The sequence below is a fragment of the Grammomys surdaster genome, unplaced genomic scaffold (genome assembly GCF_004785775.1).
Source record: "Grammomys surdaster isolate TR1022 unplaced genomic scaffold, NIH_TR_1.0 66, whole genome shotgun sequence".
Lineage (NCBI taxonomy): Eukaryota > Metazoa > Chordata > Mammalia > Rodentia > Muridae > Grammomys > Grammomys surdaster.
Window position 1 is genome coordinate 344,005 of NW_021604568.1, and position 25,552 is coordinate 369,556.

General features: G+C 45.6%; 1 protein-coding gene across 17 annotated transcripts in view; it reads right to left on the minus strand.

Moving 5' to 3' along the window:
- The window catches only part of Sorbs1 (sorbin and SH3 domain containing 1), a 221,586-nt gene extending 201,593 nt beyond the window's left edge, over positions 1 to 19,993 (minus strand). For all 17 annotated transcript variants that reach the window (XM_028772886.1, XM_028772843.1, XM_028772869.1 and 14 more), the window contains exon 1: positions 19,904 to 19,993. The gene's annotated coding sequence lies outside the window, so the exon portion shown is untranslated. The remainder of the gene's footprint in view (positions 1 to 19,903) is intronic.
- Between the last annotated feature and the right edge of the window lie 5,559 nt (positions 19,994 to 25,552).

Genomic DNA, 25,552 nt, shown 5'->3' on the forward strand with positions numbered 1-25,552 from the left:
TGTGTGTGTGTGTGTGTGTGTGTGTGTGTGTGTGTGTGTGTGAGTGTATGTAAAGATAGAGCATTAGACTGAACAGGCCCTAAGCTTTACAAGTTTTCTTTGTTTGGGTTTTGTTTTGTTTTGTTTTGTTTTGTTTTGTTTTGTTTTGTTTTGTTTTGTTTTGTAACACAGTTTCTCTGTGTAGCCCTGGCCACCCTGGCCATCGCTCTGAAGACCAGGCTGGCCTTGAACTCAGAGACCTACCAGCCTCTGAGTGTTGGAATTAAAGGTGTGTGCCACCTCGCCCAGCTACAGTTTAGATCTTTAAAGGCCTAAGTGTTGAAGACTTGGTCCCTAGCCAGCAATGTTACTGGGGAATGGTGGCATGTTTAGAAGACAGAGCCTAATGAAAGTAACAGAGGAATGCCCATGACGAGGGTGTTGGGCCATCCTGTCTTTCTATCTCCTGTCTGCCATACGCAATTCAGCTTCCTACATGTGCCTCCGCCACCCTGGCTTGATGCCAAAGCCAGATTGCCACGGACTAGGAGACTTTTAAAACTATGAGCCAAATACACCTTTCCTCCTTGTACATTTATTGTCCCAGGTATCTTATCACAGGGACGGACGGGAAGGCAACCAGCACACTCTCCTGGCCCTGTATTACAAATCCTATGACTTTGGGTAGAGTCACAATCTCTTAGTTCCTTCTGAAAAACTGTGGGAGGGGAGTACCTACCTTATGGTGAAACCATAGCAATGACATCAAGTGACATCTAAAGATTGCCTTATACAGTCAGTGTTGAACACTGAAAACTCCCCTTAGCCAAGCCGACAGTTTGCGTGTCTATTTCTGTGACTTTTGATCTTTCCCCTTCTTCCTAAGTGCTTTCCACCTGTTCAAAGCCTTTGGTCTGAAGGAATCCTTCGGGCTAGTTCAAAGGCATCTGAGGTTATAGTGAAGGAAACACACAACCGTGTGCATCCAAACACACAGAGGACCTTTCGGACTCAACCCTTGCCCACACCATCTCTCTGGACAAAGGTCTCCATTGTTGTCTAAATACAAACTTTTCCACGGGGAGCCTTAAAATAGCTCTAAGGTCCAGGCTTCAGACTTCCACTTCTCATCTCCACTCTGCCCCTGACCTCTCTCCTTCCTGTGTCCCAGTTTCCAAATCTGTAAATCAAGGGTCTGACCATGATGAGCTCAGAGTGCCCCCAGCAGCAGTTACTAGGGTTTTGAACTATTCTGGAATGCTGTGCCAGGAACAGGAGTCAAAGCCGTGTTTTAGGAAAGTGCTTAACTTAGGCATGAGCGTCACAGAGTCAAGTCATTCACTCTGCCCTACATTTCCAAGGCAGCCAGCAGAATAACAGGTATTAATTGCCACAGGAGTTGGAAGTGGAAATAAAATGAAATATCATGCCACCGCTAAGACCCTAGATAAACAAGTTCCTCCCTCCAATCCTGCATCTTTATCTTTGGCCCAGGATAATGACAGAGGCAGAAATGATGAAAGGATTATTGTCCCAGTTTGCTTTTTGTTGCTATGATAAAACACCATGACCAAATCAAGTTTGGAAGGAAAGGCCTCAATCTGGCTTACAAGTTCGAGTCCATCATTAAGGGAACCCACGGTAGGAGCTCTAGGCAAGAACTAAAGCAGAGTCCACAGAGGAACACTTGTTCAGCTACCACATGCCCAGAGGTGACACCATTCACTATAGGCTGGGCCCTTGAATCAATTAGCAATCACAAAAATGCTCAACAGAAGTCAACCTAATAAAAGTAATTCTTAAATGACGTTCCCTCATCCCAAGCGTGTCAAGCTGACAACCAAAATTAGCCATCGCAATTATGAAACTAAGCCCAAGGAAGCATGTGAAGCAGCTAGTACACACAGAGTATTCAGAAAGTATGCTGCACGTCATGTCACACGCCTTTAATCTGGTACTCCAGAGGAAGAAATGGATAAGATCTCTGAGGTTGAGGCAGCCTGGTCTCCAGGCTAGCCAAGGCTACACAAAAAGACTATCTGAAAAACAAGCAAGCAGACAAACAAACAAAAGAGAGGCTAACCTGCCCTCCTGCCTCCTGGACTCACTACAGTAAGGTCTGCATCATAGATACAATTGTTCTCTCCTCCAGAAGTCCTTCCTCTCTTTCCCTGAAGCTCGGCCTCCAAGGCTCTGCCCGAGTCCTCCTCTGCTGGGCTGCCTTCTTACAGAGGTCCTCAATACTGAGGCCATTGAAGGTTCCCAAGATTGGCCGTGGGGGAGATGGCACGTTCAGTGGGTCCTTAACCAGACAATTTCCTTTCTGTGAGTTCAAGAAGAGGAACTCCTCTGCTCCTCCCCAGAATGGAGCACTTTATTTTCAACCCTGGCTTACAGTGAGGCTTTACATACATTATGTCAGTCTCAGAAATGTCAGATGACTCAAACCTTGTGGCCCCACAAGTCCTCACACCGGGTCCTTCCCTTTGCCCTAGAGCCCAGGACTCTGATGACTAGAGAGTGTGAAAGAAGTCCACACGGTAGCAGTAACTCTCCCATGATCAGGGAAGGAAGTGACTGGTCTAAGATCTCTCCACTGGTTCCGAAGCAGGGCTGGAGTAAGAACAGGAGCTTTCTGGGTTCATGTAATTTCCTTCTCTCCTTTTGAACCCACCTCCCCCTCTCCTCTCCTACCAAACCCATTACAAAGAAGTCTGCCCTGACCTCTACCACCTGCAACAACTGTGACTCCTCCACCCAGGCACCAGTGCATAATTGTGACCAGACTACTGCTGTCTGTCAAACTGCCAGGGCCATAGAAGTATGACCTCTCCAAACCACAAAATGACCAACATGGCCATGTCCCTTCTACCTCCAACCTTGGCATTGGCATTCATCCCAAAAAATATCCAAGTGCCTCTTGTCCTTGCACTTGAAATTCTCCTTTCCTTTCAAAGCATGGCTTAAAGGGCGCCTGCCACTACCCTACCCCCACCCCCACATACACCCCAGTTGTCTTCAACTCCTGGTCTAGAATGTCCTAATTATTCTTAAGCCATGTCCCCTCATGCCCTCCCCAAAATCCAGGTCTTCTGGTACTGACTCAGCTGGGCCTCCCATGACACCCTGTATCAAGAGGATGCCCACTGAATGGCTTCCACAGTGAACTGAAAGAGAATCATCTAGCTCTCAGGCCAGTCTGGGCTCCTGGGTGGCCTCAAGCTCCCTGTATCCAAATGACCTCTCACTGTTCTTCCAAGATTGGATTTGGGCCCAGACTGAGTCAAATGACCTCTTATCATTCTTCCAAAATTAGGCTTTCTTCTTTAATTACACCTTATCTAGCCACACTCAATGTGGATTCTAATTACATAATTACTTCATGTCTTGGACTTAGAAACAAAGAACAAAACAAAAAAAGAAAGAAAAAAGGAAAGAGCAAGCTTGATTACCCAGGTAAGGAGACACCAAGTACGCACATTTACACACACAGCATGTCACGTTCTCGTTCATACGCAATGTTGGAGCCCAGAAGAGGGTTCATTAAGTCATACTAAGATAAAAACTATGCTAGGTAGAGAAAATTAAGAACTTCACAGCGTGGTCGGATGAAAGTTTTAGAAAAAGGCAACCCCTCCATTGTGCAATAAAGACCAGGAGCCGTATGACCTGGATCATGTTCAATGTTTACAGCTTGGTCCCTCCTACCCGACACTGCCATGTTCTCATGATCCTACATATTCCTTATGCTGTGACTTCCTAAGGCACCTCTGCACAATTCTCTTCTTCCCTACGAGCCCAGGTCTGTCCTGCCCAGCTTTTCCCAGCTGGGATTCTCCATTCCCAAATACCCCCAATCAGAGTCGAGGGTACCTAGCAGCCCTTCCTTCTGTCTCCAGCATTGTTACAGTATCTGCTCTCACTAAAGGACTTCCATACCATCTTGCCTTTGCACATTCCAGTTCCTCTGTCTTCTATTGGGAATGCTTTCTGTTGGTTCAGGTCCTACCCCTTCCTGTGTGTCCACATGTCACCTTTGTCTAACACAGGTAATGTATTATACATTAATCATACATAAATGCAACATACATTAATGTAAAAACCTTTCCATTTGCCAACCTCTTCCTGAGAACAACAGTCACCAGTTTTCAATCATGCCTTCCTGTTAGTTAAATAGCTTTAAGCATATTTACTTATGAGCTAATTATAAAATCTATACCACTATAAATAAGAAATCCATGTACTTCTTTTAAAAAATAAACAGGACTTCAACTGATAATCTTTTTCTCCTGTACTTCAGTGGATATCTTGAAGACTCTGTTAAGGAAAGCAGGGTTGTTAATTTTCTTTATTATTATTATTATTATTATTGGTGGTGGTGGTAATGGTAGTGGTGATGGTATCATTTCTTTGTTTTCCCAGAATCTTGTATAAAACCCCAAAACTTAGCAAATAATCCAATGATTTAATTTACACTACAGATAGGAGATTACCTGCTGTGAGCAAAATACTTGGTAGGATGTGGTGATGATGAGACAGGACCCTGCCATTCTCTTCAGACTGGTGGGATAGGCACACCAACAAGCCTTACACAGCAGCTGAGACAAATGCTGTTTAGAGTGCTCTGTCCAGAGCTACGGAACCATGAGAGACTAAGAGGTTAACTTAGCCTTCAGGGTCAAAGGAGGTCTCCCGGAGCACATGGTGCTTCAGGTGAGATCTGAGGATGGCCAGAGCTGAAGTGAAGAGAGGGAAGAGTACCGGAGGCCAAGAAATTTCCACACGCTGAACACCAGCATGTTTCCTGAGGCTGAATACCAGGGCTCAGAGACCAAAAAAACTAAAGAATGAGCCAGCCCTAAAGGAACCTGAGTCTCTTCTCCAATCCTACTCTCCAGCTGTCCAGCCCACTCCTGACCTCCAACCTCTGGAGGACTGGATCTGCCCTACCTCAACCTCAAGAGAAAGTCTAGCAGGTAAGCTCTCAGGCACCCCCAAACTTCCTGCTCCATCTTTTCTGAGAAGTACAGGAGCTCCCAAAAGATTCCTAAAATCTATGCAGGTTGCCATAGGTACCATCAATCAAGGATCCTGGCCGTTTAATGACGTATTAACTGTCTTACATATTTCAGCAGCAGTCTCTCTGACTGGCCTATGGTAAAAAGGAAACATTATATTCTCGAAACTAAGGACTCGCTCGAAACAAATCCGAAAGCGAGTGCAGCCCACAAGGTCTGCACCCTGCTATCAAGGGCAGCTTTCCTGAGGCTTCCTTTCGAGAGCCACTTGCGGAATGCAGAACCACAGGCCACAAACTCCTTCTCTGCTGGAGCTGAGGAAGGTACAATTATTCACAATGATTCTTCAGGTGAGCATTTAAATAGCCCAGAACTTTAATAATTAATGATAACGCCAAGACATGGACTATCATGCAGGCTGGCTGGCAGCCGTGGGGCCTCCCACAACAGCTGTCTTGACAAGACGCGTATCTTCTATCAGTGCGCAGGGATGACTAATATTTCCCAGCTCCCAAGAGGCCTCGCCCCCTCACACCTGCCAGTGCTGGCTCACTTATGCACCATGTACCACAAAGCAAACATAAATGGTCCGAGAAGGCCTACAATACCTTGGTCAGAGTTTGTGGGCCTGGTGATCTGATTTTCAACAGTCACCACCAAACCCTGCGGAAGCCTGAGGCTCTCCCAGCTTCCTCTAGCTACTGTAATTTCAATCCCTGTTGGGATTTTGCTTTCTCTGGAGCCTCTGTTCTCTTTGTTCAGCTGAAAAACAGTTCCTACTCTGGTCTTAGCGTCTCTACCCAGATCTCTACTGACCAGGCCACTGGAGCAGTGATTTAGATCTCCCAGCTCCAGTTCCAGCCCTACCTACCTCACCTCCTACCCTCAAGATCCTGCCAGTCCCCTGTCACAGTCTGCCATGCTCACTGTCTAGGAAGGAAGGCCAAGAGCAGAAGAGTCCAGTATCTGTGCTGCACTGGCCTTGGAAAAATTCCCTAATAACAATACACCAGGAAAATGTCCCCATTTCCCACCCTACTTGCTAAAATAAACTGTGAGCCTTGACCAATACATCCTGTACTCACAGGAGACAGTCACCCAACACTGGCATCGCCCTGACTAAAGACAACCCAAGTAGAGAAGAGTAACCTGCAGAGGATTTTGTATATCAGAGAAGGAAACTGCTCATGTGCACAGCTACCAGGTACCACACAGACTCTAAGCAATAGGAGACACTTTGGATTCTACAGTGCATGCTCTTTCATACTGGGAAACAAAGCTCAAAGGTCAGCCTACAGGCTGCTGTCAATAATAGCACAAGGTACTATATAAATGAGTAATGAGCATTCATGCTGACTTGTGAGCAGAAGGGCAATTCCAGGATCTACTAAACACTTATTCCTAGTGTAGCCACCATATATAAGCCATAATGCCCATCTCCCAGCCAGATAGAACATCAAGGCAAAAACGGGACTGTCATATAAATGGCTGACAGCCAGTTAGGTTAAGCTTTAAGTACCCAATGCTCCTGAGATCAGCACTCAGGCAACCTGTACTCCTTCCTGACCTTGAGAATTCAGGTTGTGGAGAAGTCTCCTCACAGGTCAGTGCTGGGTCAGCCATTCATAGACACGTGCCTCAGACACATCACTAGACTTATTGTTTGCCCTATGCTCCCAACTTGGGTGAGACATGATGCCACATCCCTCATGTATGTATAAAGTGCCCTTCTAGCCTGAGCGTTTCACTCCTACCTTGTCAGAGCAAATATACCCATCCTACCTCAGTACCAGAAACACATTGTTGATTGCCTGTCAGGGGAGACCAGGCCCCTTTCTCTCCCTGAGGTTAGAAGCCAGGACCCTGTACATGCTAGGCAACTGATCTACATACTTAACCATGTTAGATGTCGATTGTGTGCGTATGTATGTATGTGATATTTATGTAGCCCAAACTGCCCTGAAACTGCAATCCAGTTCTGGGGTTACTGTTGTGCACTGCCCACCAGCTGTAGAACACATCCTACGCTAAAGCTCCATATTAAAAAACAAAACAAAAAAAACAACAAAAAAAAAAAACCACAGCTCTCTCTACCTGCCATCCCTGAGACCAGCATCAAAACTTTCTCTTCGTTCAAGAAAACGAGGCATCCCTAGAGCAGTGTGCTACTTTACATAGGCCTGCTGGCAAGATGAGGCAATGGTGGGAATGACATCACCAAGACCTGAAACCCTGAAGAGCAGATCAAGCCCCAGCTGCTAACTGACCCAACTTCTGTCCCTTCTGTCATCTGAACTCCTTTGGTGCATGCTTCTGTTCTAGTATGTGATATGACCCTACTTCTCACAGAGGACAGAGATGGAAGGAGGACTCTATGGGGACAAGATGGGGCAAATCAGGAAGAATGAGACAGAAAAAGATCCAGAGTCTGAGTGATCAGCCTGGGGAGACAAACGACTGTGAACACGCTGCCATTTTCACACGACCAAAGCAGTCCTTGGCTTTGAAATCATCACTTCAGCCTTGCTCCAGGTGGCCAGTAGGTCCAGGAATACAGCTTCACCTGCCAATATTCTTTTTCTAGTCTCCAGTCTTCTATTTGAAGATGCCTCATGGGCTCCTTAACTTCTGCCCTTGTTTTATTCTCTGTAACGATGGTTATAGGAGATGGAGGATGGTGCTCCAGTGGGAAAATGCTTGCCTAGAATACAGAAAGCACCACAGAAAACCAAACATGACAGCACACCTGCAATCCCAGCCCTGAGAGGGAGAGACAACGGATCAGGATGTTCGAAGCTGGCCTGGGCTACAGAGACGGTTTCAACAACAATGACAGTGACCTGTATTTACTGTTGCAGCTGTGTCCAGGTCCTAATACTTGTATGATTAGATCTTCCTCATCCTCATCCTCCACCACCTCCTCCTCCTCTTCTCCCTCCTCCTCTTCCTCCCCCTCCTCCTCCTCTCCTCCCCCTTCCTTCTCTCCCTCCTCTTCCTCTTCCTCCTCCTCTCCTTCTCTCTCTTCTTCTTCCTCCTCCTCTTCCAAGTCCTATTTTGTCACAACTGAGGCACTGAGTTGCTCTAGCACTCAGGCAGGATTTGAATCAAGTATTGTGGGAAGAGAGGCCAGACTCCTAGTCTCTCCACACCTGCATCACTCAAGAGAGCAACACTCAGCTGGAAGAGAACCAGCTCAGTCCATCCAACCTCCTAACATTAAGCAAACAACTCTCTGTGCCTCTGCCATCTCCACCACAAAGCAACCTAGTCACAGATGGTGTAGAAACTAGAGTCTTAGGTGTGCAATCCAGTCTGCCTAAAAGAACTGTCTGGAATGAATCAAGAGCTCTAGACCTGTGCTAGCCACAGAACGGCCACCAAGCACAGAGAGTCACTGAGCATTCAACTGTAGCACGTGTGGATGAGAAACTGACTACTAAATTGGTAGTCCATTTAAATGAATTTATATAGTCACAAACAGCTAGTGGCTACCATGATGGAGAACTGGGCTCTAGCCTATAATGCCAGAACGGATGCCATTTTCCTTTTACCACAATATTCCTGGAGCCCAGTACACTGCCCGGTGCTTAAAACTATCCACCGAGCAAATCAAAAGCAAAGCTCTTTCCAGATATTTTAACAGTACTTCATCTCCCTTATCGGTATTGATTCTCCAGCAGTGCTGTCAGTGGGAGTAGAACCTTGCCTGAAAACGTGCCCCAGGTCTCCCAATACAATCTGTCAGGGAACCACCCACACCATGAAAGATCCTCAGTGGAGCCAATCAATCCCTGAAACTTCCTCTTAGCAGTCTTGGCACATAGTTCATAGGCTTAGGAAAGTCAGAGTAAGCTAGGAAAAAGCCCCTAAGTATTTTTAAACACTATCTATGTGTAATCTATATGTAATTCATTGTCATAGTTAAGATGAAATCCATCTTACATTCTAACAATATGAGGCTTATTGACAAGTTCATGACCACAACCCAGTGGGAGGAAGAGTCCTCAATGGCTAGGGCTGCCATTCTGAATGGTTCATTATCTCCACTGATCTCAGTATCAACACATCTGAACTTCTCACCTACATGAGTGGCCAGGAAACATGCAACAGGACCCAACATGTAAACCGTTTCTCTGAGAAAACTGTAGATTCTGGCAGACTTGCATTTATCATGTTCTTTCATGTTTTCCTTGATGGAAAAAAAAATCAACATTTACTCTAAACCACTTATGTGCCAAGGACTGTGGCAGACACCAAAGACAGAAAGACAACTATACCTTCCTACCTGTCCACCACAATCTAGAAAGAGATAAGAGACAAGATGTATGAAGGAGACACTGAGTTAAGCTTTGGAGAAAGACATGGAGCCAATGTTATACCACAACAGATGACACTGACCATGCAAAACACCACATATCCACCTGAGCAGTAACCTCTGGGAGGGTCCTAATACCATGCCATCTTAGTTTAGGATTATATTTAGGCTGCTACAGAACTCCATGACCACAAAGCAAGCTGGGGAGGAAGGAGGTTATTCAGTTCACACTACACCAACAAAGGAAGTCAGGACAGGAGCTCAAGCAGGGTAGAGGCAGGAGCTGATGCAGAGGCCACAGAGGAGTGCTGCTGACTGGCTTGCTCCTCATGACTTGCTCAGCCAGCTTTCTTATAGAACCCAAGACCATCAGCGCAGGGATGGAGTCACCACTCCAATCATTAATTAAGAAAATGGCCTAGAGGCTTGCCCACAGCCTGATCTTATGAAGGCATTTTCTTAATTGAGATTCCCTGCTCTCAGATGACTTTAGCTTGTATCAAGTTGGCATAAAACTATCATGCTTTGCATACAACAGCTCCTCAGTACAGAACTAAGCCAACTCCTGACCAAGTGGGTTGTGTCAACTGAGACTCATATAGGTTAACAGATTTCTCAAGATAGCCCATGTGGTTACTTATGGGGCAAAACACAGCTCTGAGCCTCGCCATTCACGATCCCAGCAGTCCACGGTGGTGTTTCTTTCTACTTAGCTTGGGAAAAAGCAGAATCTGCTGCCTGTGGTTATGTCTATTTCAAAATAAACCATGATTTTTGTAAAATTGCATCTTTGGGTCTGCCTGGAAGTCTAATGACTGTTGAAACATGTATTCAACTGTTTAGCAACCACCTCAAGCCTGGGGTCACATCAGAGTGGTCAAGAACTTTCTAGCATGCACAAAGCCCCGGGTTCAATCCACAGCATCACAAAGGTGTGTACACGTGAGTAACTCTTGAGCATACACTCAACATCAGGAAGCCATAAGCTTGACGGCTTGGCTGAAGAGATGAAATAAATTTCTGATAAAATCAGAAAGCTGAACATTTTTTTCCTCTATCTTCCCCTCAAATCCCACTAAAAGAACAAAAGAGAAACTTGTTTCTTAATGGAAAGAAAATAACAGCACCCAAAATATGCCAGCACACCCCAGGGAATCACAGTCTATCACCACGCAGCAGCTAAAACTCGATCCTGCTTTATCTACTTGCTAAGTGCCAGCTGAGCAAGGAACCACTAAGTGGTCAACCCTGGCACAGAACCTGAGGAGTGCTCCGACTACAGGCATCAGTGATTGGGAGGGAGAGGCAGGGTGGGGCTCAAGAGGAGAGCTTACCTTCTGAAAGATCAGACAAGGCAGATCAGACATGGGTTCCTTTCTTGAAGCTACTCTCCTGGTACTGTGAGCAGAAGACTCAGGCTCAGCAAAGGGAGCAGGCTCTGACAGTGGGACTGAATGAAAGCCTTAGAGCAAACAAGACAGCAACAGCCCACTCCTCCTCCTCCCAACACACACACATCACACACACAGAGACACACAGAGACTGGCACACATAAACACGAACACAGACAGATACACAAACTGACACACACCAAGATATACAGGGACACTGACACACACATAGATACACAAACTGACACACACAAAGATACACACATAGACAGATACACACAAAGACTGACACACATAGACAGATACAGAGACTGACACACACATACAGAGAGAGAGAGAGAGAGAGAGAGAGAGAGAGAGAGAGAGAGAGCAGGCTAAGTCCTCTTTCAGAATCCTTCTGTAAGAAAGCCTCAGAAATATCTACTGATACCTAGGTTTTTCCATTTGGGAAAATAAATAAAAAGATTGTCTGCTGGATGACCCTACAAGGAAAGTAACAGGTCCTTCCCACTGCCCACAGATGCCCGACAGACATTTAAATGTCCACCCTTAAATATAAATGAACAAAGCAAGGATCAGCAAACATGGGAAGATGGCTCCAAGGGGAAACACTGCAACTGAAACAAGCAAAAAAGGAGACTTAGAGGAAACAAAGACAGTGCAGAGATCAGCAGAAAGTTTCCAAAAGTAATCAAAAATAAAAATAAAGATGCCAGACACTGTGAGGAACATCAGTAATGCCAGCAAGCAGACAGGCTGGAGAATCTGGAGTTCAAGTCCAGCCTAGGATATGGAAGGAAAGGGGTGGGGGAGCCAGGGAGAGGGAGAAAAAGAGAGAAGGAGAAAAGGAGGGAGGGAGAGAGAAAAGGAGGGAGGGAGGAAGAAAAGGAGGGAGGGAGGGAGAAAAGGAGGGAATGGAACAAGGGAGAAAAGGAAGGAGGGAAGGAAGGAGGGAGGGAGGGAAGGAGGGAGATATTGCAAGAACCAGGCATTCTTATCAAGTAAAGCACGGACACATATGTCACATAAAAACACGAATATAGGCATTAAAAACTGAAAAGGGTTGAGAATAAAGATACCCCTCAAAAATATAAAAGTAATAAAAAAAAAAGAATTTGCAACTTTTCAAATTATGAACTCAGTCCAGGAAGTGTAACTAATAGAACTTTTGAAGACAAAATCCAGGAAATTTGAGGGAAAAAAATGACTTCACATGTAGGAAATTCTTAGATAAAGGATGCAAGCTGGGCAGTGGTGGCCCATGCCTTTAATCCCAGCACTTGGGAGGCAGAGGCAGGCAGATTTCTGAGTTTGAGGCCAGCCTGGTCTACAGAGTGAGTTCCAGGACAGCCAGGACTACACAGAGAAACAATGTCTCAAAAAATAAAAAAAAAATAAAATAAAATAAAAAAAAGATGTAAGCCTTCACCAAAAGAGCACACTAAAGTCCAGTCTTTTATTTTCTTGTGTGTATGGGAGCTTGGGTTTCTCTAGTTCCAGAGTGCCTGGAGCTCATTATGTATCTGAAAAGGGCCATGCACTCCTGATCCCCAGCCTCCACTCTCCAGTGCTGTGACTACAGCCATTCACCCTTGTACCTGGCCCATACCAATCATTCTTAAAACAAGGAAGTTTAAATATAGAAAATGTAAATGATCAAAACCATGAATTGTATACTAACTTTCAGCCTCAATACTGGCAACTACAGTTAAGTGTAACAACGCCTTTAAGACTCTAAAGGGAAGCTGGGATGTGGTATCAAACACCTTTAATCCCAGCACTGGGGTGGGGGTAGTGTGGAACAGAAGCAGGCATATCCCTATGAATTCAATGCCAGCAAGGTCAACCTGGGCTATAGAAACCCTCCAAGCCAACCTGGACTATAGAAACCCTCTCTAAAAATAATAATAATGAAATAAAACTATAATGGAAACTGCCTTTCAACCAAAACTTCTAGATAAGCCAAACCACCAACCAAGCACTAACAGAGTATAAGACCAGGTAGTGTATGCAAGTTTGAAAGGATCGGCTCCCACAGACCCTCTCTCAGAAACTTCTGGAAGAATTAGACAAAAGATGGAAACAGAGGTAGCAACCCACAGATTGCTTCCAAGCAGGAGTCATGCCATTGGCCTACAGGCCAACAATGAAGAACAGTGGAGAAGGGTGGAGGCTCTGGAAAGGAATGCTGGTGGGGGGCATGTAACAAAACAAAAACAAACACAGTAGGACACACAGATGTTTTAAAACATGGTGTAAGCCTCTGGGAAATACAAAAAGGAAAAAAAAAAAAACACCACCTAACTTGAAGAAGTAAAGCCATTAAGTCAGTGAATTATGTTAAAAAGTACCATTAAAGAGTATTGTACAAACACTATTTGCTCAGTCAAAACAATGTTGGTATTAAGTATCAATGTAACCAAAAACTGCGATGTTGCTATATTACAAGGGAAAAAGGCTGTGTGTTGGGGTGATTTGTAATATCAGGAAAAATAATAAAGGGTGTAAAGTAACTGTAATGTAAAAAATAATGACCCCTTAAAAGTGTCCGGATCCTAAGCTCCAATAGTAGGAACACGTTAAGTTATGTGGCAAAGGGGAACTGAGGTCACAAATGGAATGAAGATTGCTAATCAGGGGGCTGGAGGGATGGCTCTGCAGTTACATACATTCTGGCTACTTTTTCAAAATAACTCTTTCAAAGTTCAGTCCCCAGCACCCGTATCAGGCAGCTTAGCACTGCCTAGATCTTTAGCTCCAGGGGAATCCAACAGAATCCAACACTCTCTTCTGGCTTCTGCAGGCACCTATACATACATGTGCACACACACACACACACACACACACAGAGGCAGGTGAAGGAGAGAGAGAATAAATAAGAGAGAGGGATGGTAAAAAGAAATTTCCATTTTTGAAAGTTGCTAACAACTGATGTTAAGAAGGGAGACTGTCCTGGATTATCTAGGAGGTCCACTGTGATTACAAAACTCCTTAAGGGTTGGTAGAGGGAATCAAATAGTGATGACACACTGATGATCCGAGCCATCAGCAGAATGGCTCAATCAGCCATCACGGGCACTGGCTGTGCTTGCTAGTTTTATGACAACTTGAAACAGGATAAGGTCTTCTGAGAGGAGGGAACTTCAATTAAGAAAAAGCCCTTCATAAAAACCAATCTGTGGCAAGCCTGTAGGCCATTTTCTTAATTAGTGATTGAAGTGGAAGGGCCAGCCTGTTGAGGATGGTGCTGTCCCTGGGCTGGTGGTCCTGGGTTCTATAAGAAAGTAGGCTGAGCAAACCCTGAGTAGCAAGCCAATACGCAGCACCCTTCCATGACCTCTGTCTGCATCAGCTCCTGCCTCAAGGTTCCTGCCATGTTGAGTTCCTATCCTGACTTTCTCCAGTGACAGTCTTAAATATGGAAGTGTAAAGCAAATAAACCCTTTCCTCCCCTAACTTGCTTTTTGGTGACAGTGTTTCACTGTAGCAATAGAAATCCTAAGACAACGGCTTTGAAGACAGGAAGGCAGCTTTGAGTGGAGAATGCAAGCAGTCTCTGAGATATGGCATCAGTGAGCAATCAGGCTCTTCTCACAATGAGCACAGGCCTGCAAACACCATGACTTTAGCCCTGTGAGACCCTTCTCAGATTCCTAAAAGGAGCTAACATAAACAAGCCTAGGTGGCTGAACATCTCTGAGTTTATGGACTTTGTTCCTGCAGCAATAGAAACTCCTCAGTGACTGACTCAAGAGAATGGGTTACCAGGAGGATACTGCCTTCTTTAGAAGTCTTCTCGTTGTTCTGGTAGTTCTCTCCACCTCCCCTCTCTCTCCACCCCATGTGTATGTGTGAGACAGACAGATGGACAGAGATGAGAGAGTGTGTGTGAGAGATGGAGACAGTGACAGAGAGATGAGAGAGAGAGTGAGACAGAGACAGAGAGTCAGAGAGACGAATGTGTGTATCTGTGTGTGTGTGTGTGTGTGTGTGTGTGTGTGTGTGTGTGTGTGTAACACTTAAGCATAGAATCCTCTCTCTTTCCAGAATTCACAATATGGTGGAAGAAGACAAGAAAGCCAGCAAGAATAACAGAAACAGGTAAGCAGAAGAAAAAACACATCTCAGATGTGAGGGAGTCTAGAAGTAGGAGGCACCACAAAAAGAGCAAAGGCCACTGGTGAGGGAACAAACCTTCCAGTCAGAAGAGCCTGCCCCTGAGGACCTGGGAGAGCCAGCAAGTAAGGCTGGAGGGTAGTTCTCAACACAAACAGGTCTGAGGTCCTCCCTACTCCTGGCTTCTCCAGCTGGGTTAGAGACTGCTGTGAATACTTGGAGAAAGGCCAGGATAAACATACCATTTTCCTGACCATCAACTATATTCATCAGCAAAGCAACTTAAATATGTTTACACTAAAACCAGCACAGATATTATAGGGTCGAACAGAAAATTCAGGTAGACTTTCAGTATACAAACTGCAGACTTCAAGGTCCCTTCTTCCTTTTAAGGATTCCTTTAGAGACTGAACTCACTGACCACTACGCATGAAGACTCAATGATGAGGTTGGTGAGAAAGCTGGGCAGTTAAGACTGCTTCCCACTCTTGCAGAAGTCCGGAGTTCAATTCCCAGCACTTCCATCACAGCATCTAGAATTTCACACCAGCAACCTGCTGGTGTATGGTTCTGCCTAAGGTAGGCACAGGATACCCCTGAGTTCAACTCAACATTCATTGGAAAAGTGGTAAATATCTCTTTTCTAAAGGATTGTGTGTCCTGCTACAGGTAGTTGGGTTGGTCTAGCCTAGGAAACACAACCATCACACTAAATTCTCCCTGGATGGAGCGCATTGGCAGTAGCCTGCCAGCTTCCTACCCCTAGGCATTACTTGACTTGCTGACAAGAGACCCATCCACCATCAGCCCCTGTACAGTTTAAGCCTTTTTATGAAACACATTAACAATACTTCTTCCATTGGAGGAAACAGAATACACTTCTTGGGACACGGTATCCCTGGTGGTTCACAACCCTGGTGGTGGAAACGTTTTCTGCTGTTATAGCTGGTTTTGTTTTTAAAACAATAGCCACATGACAGAGACCTTAGGAAAAAATGTTTTTTTTCTAGAAAGAGTCACAACTGACCTCAAACAAGAAGGGGGAGGGAAAAAAAATCAATGGAAGGCCACACAGAAATAAAGAGCAGTTTAATTGGGTTTGCTTTTTGTTTTTGTGTGTAAAATACATATATAGTCAAAGACTAAACTGCTTTTAAATTAAGAACAGAGAACATGAAATTTTAATGAGACAATAATACACTAAAACACGCTACAAAGATGTATTACTAACAGGATGAGGGAAGAGAGCAGGGAGAAGAACACAACAGGAAGGGAGAAAAAACAAATGGCTACAGGCAGGGGGAAAGCCTCGAAAGCAACAAGATACAGGGCTTCACAACGTGCCTGAAGCATGAGACCCGAAGAAACCATACATAGACTTCCTAGTACCTGAGAGCTAGCCAGAGAAAGGCAAGCTCCTCATGACTGCTGGCTTCGGCCACAGACTTCAAAGAGTTATCATCTTTTATCCCTGCCTTGGAATGGTTAATGCTCTGGTTACCCACTGCTCCCAGCCCTTTAATTGCTCACTGAAAACGTGAGGCTTAGCACTGTGCAGGTCACAGGCTAGAACCTCCCTTCCTCCCAAAGACGATGAGCCACCACACAGGGCTCATCGGTCTCCAGGTCTCTCCTCTCAAAAGGCAACACATGAAATGCTGTCTCATAAAATGTATGATGAAAGTCCGAAGGGAAAATTCTGCCTCCGTTAAAGAGAGATTCGATCCATGGAAAACTTCAGTCTTGTATAGGAAATTTTAAAACAAAAAATATGCAAAACATAATTGGAATTGCAGCAGAACTGGGCCCAACTTCAGCTCTCCTTGGCATCACCACCAACACACCTAATTCCCTGAGTGTCTAAGTTCTCCAGCTCTGGCTAAAGGTCTTGCTTGGCTCTGAACGAGCAGCTTCAACCTCATTCTACAATCAGAGTCAGCAGAGAAAATCTATGGCAGGATCAGTGCACTTAACACCTCCCCGATTCCACATCACCCACACATACTAGTATGCACATGTGCTCATGCACACATACTTGCACACGGGCGCGCACACACGCGCACATGCGCTCGCGCTCTCTCTCTCTCTCTCTCTCTCTCTATCTCTCTCTCTCTCTCTCTCATAAGGGGCTTTGATCCTTACTTCATTCCACGGACACAGGACTGCCCTACTCCTGGCTCCAAAGGCTGAAGCTATGGAGTCTCCAGCCTCCCCCTTCATCTCTTGTTTCCTCCTCATCTTTCTCCTTCCCATCTTAGGCTCCTCTCACAAAAGGGAGGGCCTTACTCTGGAGACCCAGATTCTTTCTTATCCTCCCTCTGCATCTTGCTATGCTGTGACTTCAGACAAATGGCCATACCTTCCAGCACTTACTCCTCAGTGAAGGCTGCTATGGATCAATCATAGAGGTCCCCCTCCCCATGTTCCCAATATTTAAACGTTCACCTGTGCGATCATAAATAAAACATAGACTGGGAGAGAATGAATTATAGAAACGCCCTTTCCTCCGCAATCTGTCACCCCATCCCCACCTCCCCCACACACCAACTCGCTCTGAGGTCCACAGTCTCTCACTCTGGATCATTCTAGCCCTGAATTATTTACATACTTTAAAACCACATGAATCGTACCAATCAAGAAAAAGGTAGTCTGACTCCGACAGAAGCCCGAGTTCTCAAGTGCCTTTTCAGTACTCTTACTAAATACTCAGAATTTAACATCTGACTAGCTAACAGGAAAGAATCTAAAATCGCCATCACAAAAGGTACTTGTGAATTTAAATTGAATGAAGCTTTGGGGAACTCTAGAAAGTCACTGATCTAAAGCCTCATATTTTACCAACAAGAATATAGCATAAGCCACAAGCTTAAGGCCCAAAGCCAGCCTGCTGTCCTGCTTCTGGCACAAGCTTTCACCTTTTTTTTGGGGGGGGGATCATCTATTCCTCCTTGAAGGCTAGTTAAATCCTAAATTGCCAGTGAGTGCCTTCCACATCCAGAGAAGGGTCCAGGGAGAGAGGAGTTGGGATGACGAGGACCTTTCCCTGGACCCTATCTTTCCACACCCTGCTATCTGTGTCTAACTCTATTTTGGAGAAGAAAAAGAATTGCTGAACCAGTCTTTGTTCTGCCAGGAAGAAGCAATTTTCTTTTCTTCCTTGCATATTTACAACCCCATCCCAATATTCTCCATCTCTTCAAAAAGTTTACAGAAATTCAACTGCTTTAGCAAAAAAAAAAAAAAAAAAAAAGGCAGGTAGACCCAACAAAAGGGGGGGATCTACAGAGGGTAGCCAGCACTTCATTCAGGTACTAATTGCCTGCAGGGAAGTCACCAGTTATCACAGGTCCTCAAGCTAAGGAATAGACCATCTTTGACGCACCACACACACACACACACACACACACCAGAACTAATAAACCCTTCCTAACCTTCATCAAAGGTGCCCCAGGCAGGGGTGGACCAACAGACCACCTTTCTCCCCTCAGGCTCAGGAAGACCTCAGGGCTGGGCTGGCATGGAGTTATTTAAGGCGGCAGAAGGAGGGTGGGGCAGAAAACTGTTGGCAGTATCTTCCTCCTCCACCCCTCCCCCTCACAGCTAACATACACCTCACCCTGTAGTCATCTCACTCACTCACTGAAGGCTGAAGCTATAAAATCTCCCAATGTGTGTTTTCTGTCATTGACACTGCTGTCCCCAGCTGCTGTCCACCTCACTTTTAATCCACCCATTCAATCACCACCTCGCTATCTTTTCAGCCAAAACACACACTTAAATCTAAAGAGCAGTATTTAAAAAATCAAAAAAGCATGTGGTCAGACAGGCCATCCCTGGCCTTCGCCAAGGAAGAAAAAGGACACACCAGTGTGGGGGGCTGGAGGGTGGGTGGGGAGATGCAGTCAGCGGCCTAACATGCCTGGCGGGTTCTATGGTGTCTCTAGATGAACCTCCCGCCTACTGACAGTGAAATCAATTTTAGCAATTTCAGTAGGTCGGCCGTGTGACAACAGGGGCATCCCGGAGCTCAGCGATTCAAACAAAAATCCAAAGACTCGTCCAGAACATGCTGGGAAAACCCTCATACAGGATGAAATGAGCCCGCTCAAAGGGAGCCCTTCTGCTTCTATGTAGCAATGCATAATAAATTCTGTATGCCCGGAAAAAGCATGCACTGATGAATTTCAAAGCTGTAGTACGACAAGCAGAGGTTCCAGGATACAGAATTCGACAGCACATCGCCCTTCAAAGAAGCATAATGACTTTAAGCCTCTTTTCCCTCCTATCTCGAATGTCACTACCGCTTATCAGGGAAACGAAGGTGGAAACCCGGGAGGGACTGCCTGGGAAATAAGAGAAAGGAATAGCTTTAGGTCCCTTTGGTGACGGGCTGCCCTGCAAGATGCTGTCATCCAGGCATCCAGGGAAGCATGAAGGGGCCTGGGCGGTGAGCGGAAGCACGGCATACCCGGACACACACCCACCAACACGCACTGATGCAGGCTGGTCTGAGCCAGCAGCGTAGTCCTTGCCCCTCTCCCGCCGCCCTCGGCTTTGGGGATGGAGTAGAGGGGTGTGCTGATGAATGAACACACCTGAGATACCTCCATCCTGACACTTGCTCCCTCCTTCTTCCTCTGGCCGCCGCAGAAAAGACCCTCAGTAGTTTCACTTTCCAGCGCAAACCCACCCGGGCTCTCCTGTCTCCATCCACCCACACTGCAGCCAGCCTGAGGCGGGCGGACATTCCCTCCTAGCAGAGGCCATGATCGCCCTTACCTTCTTCACCTAGCAAAAACGAAAAGGCATAAAGAAACCTGGAATCCCCCCAAGCTCCCCGCATCCTAGCAACTTTTCTTGAAGGGATGGGGAGGGGAGACACGGAGCAGCCGAGAGACACGGCTCGGCGAAGGTCCCCTGCGGCCACCCGGGGATGCTCTGGGAGAAGGGGGGCCCTCCAGGTCCCTCCAACAGCTGGCCCTTTAAAAGCACCTCCTCTACGCGCGGAACAAAGGCGCCGCTCCGGGGGCCCGCTGCGCCCGCCCGGGAGCTGCCGCCGGAGAGCGCAGCCACCGCCCGCTTACCTCGCGGGTCCCCGGCGAGGACTTGTGCGCGTCCAGCCCGGCTCACGCTCCACGCTGCAGTCAGCCCCGCTCTGTTTTTCTGCTACTCCGAGCTGACTTCACCGACACTAGGGCCGGCCAATGGGCGGCGGCGACCAGCCCCTCATTAGCATGGCCTGGAACCATCCACTCCGGCAGCGCCCAGGGGGCGGGGCCTGGCCGGCCGTGACAGGAAGGGGCGTGTGCGCCAATGGGGAGGCGAGGAAGAGCCCGCCGCCAAGCCTACGTCCCTGTGAGCGGGGCGCGCGCCCGCGGATCCCCGCGGATAACGCGCGCGCACCCGCTAACCCTTTCTGTCAAGGGCTGTCCGTGGGTGCTGGGAGACGCTGGCCCTGTGATCTCTCTAAGGGTTTGCCCACAGAGAGCTTGAAAGGAACAGTAAACATAAAACAACAATGTGTCCTAGCTATATACAAATTATTTAACCCTGTGCCCTTTTGCCGATCTGTAAAATGGCACCATAACTCCTCTTGGTAGAAGGTAGTGAATAAAAGCTTGCTCTTGACGCTGTCAGTCTGATTATATTCTACCAGACAGGTGTCTAATGCTTCCTATTTTCTCATTTGATTTTCGCAGCCTTGTGAAAGAGACCCTATTGCTAGTTTCTCTTGTTTTAGTCTTTTCTTTTTTCTTTTTTGACAAACGGCTCAAGTATTCTAGAGTGACCTCAAACTCACTGTACACCCAAAGGATGATCCTTACCTCCACCCTCTGGGATTACAGGATGCCTCACATACACACACTCCAGGCCAACCTCCTAACTCATCTAAAGCGGTAGGGTTATCAGCGGCACCACTCTGGTAGCCTGGCACTGGTATTTTATTCATGCAACCTATATTCAAAGCTCAGTGGGCATGAATGAGATGAGCCCTGGAGTTACTAAGAGGACTCTCCCCTTAAGAAGCTTGCATTGAAGAGAGGGATGAACAATCCAGATCATCTGTAAATGAGTGAGAGTAATAAATAATTGAGCAGGAACAGGCAGGGTATGCAGTTGTGTCCCTTTTGCCTCCTGTCTTATAACCCTCTCCAGTACCCAAAGAACAGCAGAAAAGGGAACAGGGAGGAGAGACTGTTTGCACAGGTTAAGTAAGCCAGAAAGAGCTAGTTTGGAACTTGCTCCCTCCATGATCAACATCTCACATCCCTGGGACACCCCTCAAGGTAGGTGTCCTAGTCAGGGTTTCTATTGCTGCAACAAAACACCATGGCTTAAGCTATTTGGGCAGGAAAGGGTTTATTTGGCTTCCACAGCTCAGCTCTGAAGGAAGTCATGACAGGAACTCAAGCAGGACAGGAACTTGAAGACAGGAGCTGATGCAAGTGACATGGAGGGATGTTGCTTACTGGCTTTCTCCTCGCGGCTTGCTTAGCCTGCTTTCATATCATATAGAATCCAGGACCATGAGCCCAGTATGGCCCATCCACAATGGGCTGGGCCCTCCCCCATCAATCACTAATTTTAAAATGCCCTGTAGGCTTGCCTACAGCCCCATCTTACGGAGGCATTTTCTTAATTGAGATTCTCTCCTCTCACTTGACCTTAGCCTGTGTCAAGTTTACTTAAAACTTTCCATCACAATATAATATTCACATGAGCACAGTTAATCCTTTCCAGCTTTGTTGGGCAAGAATTTTCAGCTCAACTGTGTTCCTAGTTAGCAGGCTGTGTGGTGGGGTAAGGATAGGACTTGCACAGGCAAGGGAAACCCCATCTGTAAAGGTTGTTAGATGCCAGGGAGCAGTGACAGGTCCTGGCTGAGCACCTGCTGTCCTCAACTATGTTGTTTGTGTTTTTTTAATTGAAGCCATCTAGCTAGCTGTCTAGGAGCTCATGCTATAACCAAGGAAGCAAGAAGCCTCCAGAGACCCCGGGGACCCCTCAGCACAGGACTCTGCCTCACCCAGACCTCATCCTATTGCTTTATAAAACACACTTCCCAGGCTCTACGGTTACCTTAAGCCACGGTCTGGACAAACAGTTCTCGGGTCTATAAAGTAATAAAGCAGCAAGTATTTATGTACCTGTCTGGTCTGCTGTGTACTGCTGTACCCGTGCCATGAGCTTTATATGCACTGGTACACACCAAACAACAAACACAGCTAAAGGCACTATTATTGATACTAGGAGATAATCCAAAGAGATAGGAAATGGAAGGCAGAGAAACTGAGTGTTCTCTGCCTACCAAATCCAGGCAACAAGGTTTAGAATGAAAAAAAAAAAAAAAAGAAGAAGAATGATTCAATGTTCGGTTTAGGTGGATTGGTTAAGAAAATAACAATACAACCATTTAGCAGAATACTAGGTAGCTATGAAAAATGAGGAAGTATGTTTGGTAATTTTAAAGGGGTGGGGAGCTGTGGAATTGGTTTAGCAGATCAGAACACTTATTCTCTTGCTAAGGACCTGGTTCAGTTTCTAGTGCACACACAATGGCTCACAACCATCAGTAAGTCACCATGGCCAGCTGTTGACATAGCAACACTCAAAGGTGCTTATATTATTAAATAGGAAAGTTGATTGAAAACTGATATGTAAAATCTCATTAGAATTTTCTCTCTAGAATTATGTACAATAATTATTTTGTTCATCCTTGTTCTTCTGATTTTTTTTCCATTATAAACATCTATCAAGCCAGGTGGTGGTGGCACATGCCTTTAATCCCAGAGACAGAGGCAGACAGATCTCTGAGTTTGAGGCCAGCCTGGATAACTGAATGAGTTCTAGGATAGCCCAGGCAAAACTCGTCTCAAAAAACAAAAACAAGCAAACAAAAATCTATCAGATTGTTCAGTGAAATTTCTAAAAAAAAATAATAATAATTTAAAAATAAAACACCAGACTCTGCTCCGGAAATTTTGAACTCTACTCAAGGCCATTCTCAGAAGTGAGAAACTGAAATTCAAGAGACCTAAGGAGACACTGAACTCTCAAAGTCACTCCTTAGTAGCTTCAGCAACTGTCCTGTTTCTCACTGGAAAGCATAAAATGAGGCATCAAAGAGAGGAAGAAGAATCTAGGAAAGACAAGAAGGTGGCAAGTGGAAGAAACAGAGAGAAACCAAAACCTTCTACCTCAAAACATACCTCAGACATCTCTTCCATGAAGACCAGAATAGGGTATCTTGCTTCTGTGATACCAACACTTGGGAGGCTGAAGCAAACTTTCAAAGTCAGCTTGGGCCACTCAGTGAGACACAGTCTCAAAGAGCAGCTCCCAAAATGTGGTCTAATAATAGTTCACAATAAAAGCAACCTAAGAGATTATTAGGTTTAATTAGACCAACTCATCCCTCTCTCAGCCATTCACTGATTCATCTGGGAGGCAGACCTGGTGTTATACATGTGGCAAGAGTAAGACCTGCCTCCCTGCTGCCCCAAGGTGAGGCCCAAGGAGGCAGAGACCCAGTCAAGTTCACGTAGGCTGTACTGGTTAGTTTTGTGTCATCTTGACACAAGGTAGTGTCATCAGATAGAAAGGAATCTCAATGAAGGATATGCCTCCATAAGATTGGGCTACAGGAAATTTTCTTAATTAGTGACTGATGGGGGATGGCCCATCCCACTGTGAGTGGTGCCATCCTCGGTGTGGTGATCCTGGGTTCTATAGAAAAGCAGGTTGAGCAAGCCATGATGAACAATAAGCAGCACCCCTCCATTTGTCTCTGCATCAGCTCCTGCCTCCAGATTCCTGCTCTGTTTGAGTTCTTACCCTAACTTCCTTCAATGATGAACTATGATGTGGAAGTGTAAGTAAGCCAAATAAACCCTTTCCTCCCCAAGTTACTTTTGGTCATGGTGTTTCATTACAGCAACAGAAACCTTGACTAGGACATGGGTCAAAGCTCACACTAAAGGCAAGCAGCCTATATTGAGTAACATCCCACCCTTCCTTTAATGTTGTGATTGCCTCTCTTGGAGTTCTTTATTTTTATACAAAAGATCCTGATTTTTTATTTTGAACTGGACCCCTGGGTTGGAGCTATATCTCAATGGTAGAATACCCCTGCCTAGCATGTGTTAGGCCCTGGATTTGATCAAAGAACTAGGCCCTATAAATTATGTAACTGTCCTTAAGGATAGGAGACACCATGGCCTAAGGGGTAGGGCTTAGATCAATGGTTCTCAACCTTCCTAATGCTGCAACCCTTTAATTCAGTTCCTCATGTTGTGGTGACCCCCAACCATAAAATTATTTCATTGCTACTTCCTAACTGTAATTTTGTTACTGTTATGAATCACAATGTAAACATCTGATTTGTAGAATATGAGACTCCCAGAGAGGTCATGACCCATAGGTCAAGAACCACTTGCTTAGATGATAGCTGAGGGCTCTCTCCATCACAACTGTCTTTAATATACTTCACTCTCATTCTCAGATCCCCAGGGATATGGGGAGGACCCTGCTTCCCTACCCCACAACACTTCAGCTCTGCCTTTCATGTGGAATGTAGCAGATTTGACATGAGTAGTGTATTTCTCTGTAGTTTTATTCCTCTGCCCCTCTTTACCTCTTTATAGATTGTAAATACCACAAAGTCTCAGCCTATATCTGCTCATCTCAATGGGCCTTACGAGTGTTCCTCACACACTGAAAACAGAAATCCACTTAAGTTTAATTTAATCTTATTAGTAACTCCTCGTTTTCTCTTCATGTGCCTCAGATTGTTCCCAGCAGTGTCTCTACTACTGGAAAAAGAAGTAAAGTGCGAAGCAGGAGAGTCATGAACACAAACGAGAGTCATCCCCAAGTTCTAGCAATCCCCCCCAAAGGCGATCTCCGTGAGGAATCAAGAGAGGAAGAAACAAGGCTCTACAGACAAGCTGGGTCACCAGCCTTTCTTCTGTCTATCTTTGGGGTCGCACAGGTTTAGTGACAGATCTCTAGATGACCGTGACAAGCTTTAGAAACAGCAAAATTTCCTTAATGAACAAATTCTCATCTAGGTATGGTAGTACAGGGGAGGGGAGAAGGAAGCCTAACCACAAAACTTATGCCTAAAATGTATAGAACTGATATAAACATTGCACACACACACATACACATACACACACACACACACACACACACCTTACTACAGCTCAGTGCCTGGGTTCCATTCCCAGAACCACAGAAAGACAAAAAAAAAAAACTTTGATGGAATGTCACTTCCAAGAATTCCACATTCTTTGAAAGTCTGTAATTGTGACCATAGTCACCACCTTAGGGAAACTTAGTGGAATGAATGGAGATTGGTCAGGACATGTCTAAAGAGCCAGGTAGACAACAACCAGAACAATGGGGATGTATACATGAATACTCAGGGTAAATATAAATCACTAACACTAAGATTCCAGTTACCAGACCGGTGTTTATCAACCCACAAACGTATTCTGATGTGTTTTATACTGTTCCTTGGATGAAGGAATGCATTCACAAGGGGACCCAAGACCTATATTGTATTTGCCCAAGGGTGCAAGGTTTGGCTTGGACATTTTCTCATGTTTTTAGATAGTCAAAATAAATATGATTTTAAAAATTGTCCTTTGGTAGAAATCGGGATGTAAAGCTGTCCGTCATCCACCATGTTGACACAGTGTGTAAGCAGTGTGTATCCCTAGAGAAGAGTC